Source organism: Glycine soja, chromosome 7, assembly GCF_004193775.1.
Source record: "Glycine soja cultivar W05 chromosome 7, ASM419377v2, whole genome shotgun sequence".
Taxonomy (NCBI): Eukaryota; Viridiplantae; Streptophyta; class Magnoliopsida; order Fabales; family Fabaceae; genus Glycine; species Glycine soja.
In genome coordinates this window covers 29,397,659-29,404,256 of record NC_041008.1, presented here as the reverse complement: position 1 = coordinate 29,404,256, position 6,598 = coordinate 29,397,659, and positions in this window count along the sequence as shown.

The following is a 6,598-nucleotide window of genomic DNA, read 5'->3' as shown; positions in this document are numbered from 1 at the left end:
TCATCTTTTGTGCATGCCCCCATCTTCCGATAATACATCTTTAGATGGTTCTTGGGGCAAGTAGTCCCCTTGTACTTGTCAAAGTCCAACACCTTGAACTTGGGAGGGGTGATGATATTGGGTACTAGGAACAACTCTTCTAGGTTAGCAAAGGCATAATATTCACTTCCTTCAATGGCCCTGAGCCTTTCCTCTAGATGATCCAACTTTCCCATTTCTGCCATAGCATGAGGGTTTTTACTTGTCGTGGAATGCAAGAGGTGTAGCTGGGGGTGATACTGAGGGCCTTCCGAAGTGTTTTCAAGGGGTATACCACCAACTGCTTGCCCTTCAGTGGCATATTCGAGCCAAGGCTCGAAGTCGGCTAGATTGTGATGGGGAATTTCATGTGTCTCCCCCACGATTTAAGAGACATGTGCATGATCAGTTCGGGGTTGTTGGCTCTCAATGGGTATAGAAGTGGAGTTATTGACATTCTTATTGGGAGTGTACGCCACATTGGGCGGTGTATAGTTGGGAGACGGGCCATATGGCGGGAAGGCATGCTTGTTTTGACTTTGTGCATAATGGGGGCCGCCCGTACTTCCCAAATCTTTGCCTACCATAGCTGAGGTTGGATGATTCATTTGGCTGAGGCCCGATGGGGACTTCGGGTTCACCTTAGCAACAATGCTGGTAGCGGCAATTGCAACCGCATTGGCTTCCATTATCTTCTTCACGCTCATCATGGCCTCCATCATTGTGGCCATTTTCTCTTTAATGGCCTCCATGTCGGCCTTCATCTTCTCTTGTATCTCCTCTACTTCACCCATTACTCTAGCTCCGTACAAGTTCGGTGAGGGCACCGTAATGCATGTTTTTTTTTCTTTTTTATAACAATGATTAAGTTCTTTTTTTTTTTCAAGGAAAGAATGCAATGAGCAATGCAACCAATGAACAACATGGATGTATGCGAATGATGCACAATTGAAGTATTGCGAATTTGTACACTGGATATGGGGTTGAATCAATTTAGATTTTCAACATAGTCCATGACATCTTCGTCAAGGTGAAACTGGAAGTAACAAGGACATTAACAGTCCTAAATGTGTTTGGCAGTAGACGAAACAACGATGTAACCCGATCCATCTTTTGCCCCAAATTTTTGCAAGATGGTTACTTCCATGCTTCAACTTGACTTGATGAACCTTTTCGTAAAAGCACGAGCTTGGTTCAACTCCATAACCCAGGGAATGGCAATTTTGATCGCCAATACTTCATCAACAATTCATAGGGATGAAAGACTCGGGAATATGCGTGCTATGCATGGAAAATGTAATTATGAGATCGAGATGCCCGAAGAAACATCCTTTCTTAATTAACCACGCATTAGGTACCATGCTCAATCATTTTGTTTTGTTGTTTGTGTGTTTTTTTTAATTTTAGAAATGGGTCTATGATCCCAACATGGTTGGCTCATGGTACTTAACACATGCAACTAAGAATGCATCATGAATTTTCATGCTTCCCTCTTTTTTGTTTTTGTTTTGTAGAGGAAAATGCAAGGGTCACGCATGAGCAAACATGAAAACAATTAGTATGCAATTTGTAGATCAAAAAAGTTTGTTGAACGCATATGCATGATGATGCAATGACTCATGCAAAATGTGATGCTGGAATATGATAACGAACAAATGTAGGAACGATATGTTCATTATGATGCTGAAGAGATGTTTATGCGATGCATGATATGAATGCATTTACGGACACGAGAGCCCGGAAAATCATCTCTCCTTAATTGCGCATTTGGGGGCGCAGTGCCCCATGTGTGCAGTTAAGAAGACGATATGGATCTTCCGGCTTCCCATGACAAAAGACGAGACCCACATACAACGCATGGGTGACGGTATGATGTAGATGCACATGCATGAAACGGAAAGAAAACAACACAAAGGGGTAATTCACACATACGAGACTGTAGAGATCCAACTTTAATGCTACGTTTTGGGCATGATGGCGCCTCAACGTAGTATTAAAAAGGTTACGTATTACTCTAAAGAAACCAAACATCACTAGCAAAACTATAAACTAGTGCTATTTACCAAAAAATGCATGAGAACGAATGGCACGGAGCATGTTTGCTCTTTGCCCCTATTTGGGAACCTATAGGACAATATCTAGGGGTCTCTAATAACTATTCCCCAACAATTCATAACTCACACGACTATTTTCTAGAGGTATCATCACTCAAGATAATAATATTGTGGCGGTATGGAATACCAGCGACAACACATTATAAAGAGAGAAAGCTCTAGACGAGGTTTCACTATTATCAAGCAAGTTGGAGACCTAGCATGATGATAGATTCACCTCCACTCCTTAAATTCCCATGAACCCGGGTATAGGGCCCCTTTTTTACTCAAACCCGTGGGTGCTTAGAATGCAGTGTAAAGAATACAAAATAGACAACAGTTATTTACATTTTACACAGTTCAACAAAATGCACACACAAAGTTTCACAAATCCACAATTCCTTAAAATAGGCCTAACTCACAAAAAAAGTCCCCAGTGGAGTCGCCAACTGTCGCAACGTGCCCTTCGCGGGCGAGCGAGGGCGAGGCTCACGGGTGCGCTTTCCAAAGGAGGAAATGTGCGCAGAGTCGCCACCAACGTTTATTTGTGGAAAATGTCGGGAAAACCGAAGGAAACTGGTCAAAATGAAAATTCTAAGTTCGGGAGTTGTATTTACGCTTGAGGAAGGTATTAGCACCTCTCACGTTTGTCTCAAAGGACAACAGCCTATTTTTTAGAATTGTGGAAATTGTGTTATGTTACCTTTTATTTCTTTTTATTTTTTGAGGTCGACAAAAGCGGGGCTTTTGCTCCTACGTACCCTCCTTTGGAGAGGAAATCAGACCTACGTAGTTCTTACTTAAGCGTGGATCAAGTGATTCTTTTTACTTGAGAAGTGATCATTTGGAGGCGTTGGACCTTAAAAATGATCCATTTTACTTGGTAAGAAAACTGAAATGATAAAATTTCAAAACCCTATTTTTGTGGACGAGCTTGACTAGGCGAGTTGATTTTAGCCTTAGTTTCACTTTAGTTATTAGTCAATTCAATTAAAAATGAGAAATCCCAAAGAGAAAACGTCCGATTTGATCTTTCACTTTATTTTACTAAAAGATATTTTTTTTATTATTATATTATTATTTTACATCTTTTTTGATTTCCAACGTGGTTACGGCACGACCGAACGGTCGGAATTCATTTTAACCAAAATTAACGGATGATACAATTCAAACGATCGGTGGAAATTTATTTTATTTTTACATTAAGCGAGAAATGACTTAAATAAATGGCTTAAGCACGTCAAAAGGGGGTATAAAAAGTAAATGAAAATGAGAAGAAAAATACATGAAACAAAATGTGGACCACCACGGGTTCATAGAATGAATTGAAAAGCTTGGTTTGAGGTACTTACCCGTTGAAGACTGAAGAAAACGAAGAACGAACGATGAATCTTGAAGAACGGTCGAGAATCTTCGCGTAATTCCTCACGGAAATGTTACGGAAACGTTTCGGAAGCGCCTCGGCTTGAATTTTCTTCACGGAAACAATTTTTCCAAGCAAATTCGAAAGAGAGAGAGTGCCTAAGGGGCTGAACCCTTTTCTTCTCCACTTCTTCCCCTATTTATAGCAAAATAGGGGAGGAGCTTGCCGCCCAGCTCGCCCAGGCGAGCAAGGTTGCTTCCTCCAGAAGCAACAGCCTTCTGGAGGAATCTTCTGGAAGGCCAAAGTGGGCCAGATTGCTATTTACACCCCCCATGTTTACTAAATGCACCCCCCTTTCTATTTTTTTGTAATTCTTTTTCCGTAACGTTACGAAACTTTACGAATTTCGTAACGATACCTATTTTCCTTCCGCAAGGTTACGAATCCTCACGGATTATATATTTTACTCTTTTTTACCTTGCGAAGAAGCTACGGAAACTCACGGATTGCGCAAAAAACCTCTTTTCGACTTCCGCCACATTACGGAATTTCACGGATCGCACAAGCCTGCTTCCTTTTGATTTCTGAGACGTCTCGGAACTTCATTTATTGCATGTCATCAAGTAATAATCCCCGGACGAAATTAGGGTATGACAATGATCATTAAGTGTATTTTATCTTATGCATTTTAGTGACACTCTAAGCTCAATTATGATATGTTTCTGATTACTTGTTCTCTATGTTTGCATGCATGTTTGTGTTAAAGTAATGTTAACAGGTTTTGTCTTGAATAAAGACATTATGTTGGACCAATCATGTACTCCTAACAAATGGTCATATTAAGGAGAAGACTAATTTGTAATACATGGAAGGGACTATGTCGATTAAGTGATGTACAATCGTCATGACTCGAATTGATTTCTATTCTTAATCATGAAATCATGATGTACCCAATGTATAGAACGATTTAGTCATTTTAACGTGCATTATGTTAGTTTAATCTATTTAGTTATTTAGTCCATAATGTTTAGTAATGTCACATGAGCCAAGTGGGAGAATGTTAGAATTAATGTCTCATGTGAGAGGCATGTGACTTATGTAGGGACTAATAAATAAATAATTAATAATTAAGGACTAAATTGTTATTGGGTTAAATAGGAGAAGTTTCTAAAAGTAATTGTTACTTGATGAGAGTAGTGGTTATAAAAGGGGATTATTAATGCCCACTAACGTGAAACAAGGTTCCCTTTCCGACAGAACGGTATTTTCTCTAATCTCTGGTCATCACAAATGTAGAGAGACAAAAAGAATTGTCAAGGGAGTGAAATTTTGTTTCTCTCATTTTCCAAGAAATCAAAATACACCGAAAATAATCTTGTTATGGAGAAAAGTACACATTATTTATATATTATTTGTGAAAATCATAAGTTTCAAAATTCTATTGATTTTCTGTCATTATTAATCAAAAAAACCCTTCAAATTTTTACAGAGCTATCTTAGTGGAGTAACTTTGGTCCACCGTTAATTGTTATAGCTTTTTATGGTCTACACGGATTTTGGGGATGTGAGTTAGTGCATTATTTATTACTTCTTTGTTACTTTGATACGGTGGTTACCTAGTATTTGGGTATGTTTATCCAAATACATTGTAACCACTAATTGTTGGTGGTAGTGGCTCTAGACTGGCCTCTCTTTTTGTTTTCCTTTATCTTGCATTTTAGTTTAGGTATTTCTTATGCCCTTCTATATCTATAATATATTGCTTTTCGCTGATAATTAAAAAAATGTATAACAAATGGACCCTTCTTATTCTACCTTAATAAGGTAAGCGAATTCATCCAAAAGACGTTACTCTAAGAATGAAGAATATTTGGACTCCTCCGTTCACTACTACAATTTTTACATATAACATCGGACCTTTAACATCGGTTATTCACAAAACCGATGTTAACAAAAGCACGGTGGCATTTTTGTAAATAAGTAGACTTAGTTAACATTGGTTTTTCCGAAACCGATGTTAACTAGTCGATATTAACATCGGTTATTTTAATAACCGATGTTACTATGGAGTAGTTAACATCGGTTTTGGAAAAACCGATGTTAGTATGCCGTTGTTAACATCGGTTTTGTAAAAACCGATGTTATCGAGTCGATGTTAACATTGGTTTTAAGAAAACCGATGTCACGTATTTGATGTTAACATCGGTTATTTTTAAAAAACCGATGTTGTTATCATTATATATTAAACTTCTGAAATTGCACAACCCGCGCGCTTGAACCCTATCGTTCTTCTTCTTTCTCCTTCTGCCTGAGATTGTCTTTTTGTCAAACTGGCTTGCGCTTCTGTGACTACAACCACATTGTGGAGATCGTCTCTGCCACTTATCGATTGAGGTACGTCCTTTCATTTTAACATTAGGCGTTCGCCGTTTTAACATTTGCTCACTTTCGCAGGTCGAAGAAAACTAGGAAAGGAAAGAGTCCCGGAAAGGGTACTCCCAGGGCATTCTTGTTGTTTCTCCTTCTGCCTGAGTTCGTGTTTGTCGCAAATTGGGCTGTGCTTTCGTGACTGCAACCACATTGTCGAGTTCGCGTTTGTGGAGTTCGTGTCTGCGCTTCCATCGAAGGTATGCCTCTGTTGTATGTTAATGATGAAAATCCATTGTTCAATGGTCTGTCTCTGTTGTGATGTTTCGAAACCCTAGTTAGGCACAAAGGGTTAATCGTAACTGAATCTGTAGTGATTTAGCTTCTTTTTTTTTTATCAGCAAAGATAATATAATATCATATATGAAATTGAGTACCAGAGGTACCAATACAAAGAGACCAATAAGATGGTTCCCAAGGGCAGACTAGGGCAGTCTCGAATGGGAAATTAGGTGTGTGTGTACGTAACTGCCTTAAGCAGTTATTGCAGAATAAATTATGTGTGTGTTTTTAGGACCATATGTAACTGCCTTAAGTAGTTATTGCAGAATAAATTATGGAGTAACAACAGGGGGGGTTAGGCAGTTTTTAGTGGGTTTTCAGGAAGGGAGAGACCAGGCTCTCAAACATCTTGGGGGAAACCTATGTATTAACTGGTTTACTCAGTTTCCTATGTAATTTGTAATTTCTGTTCTAT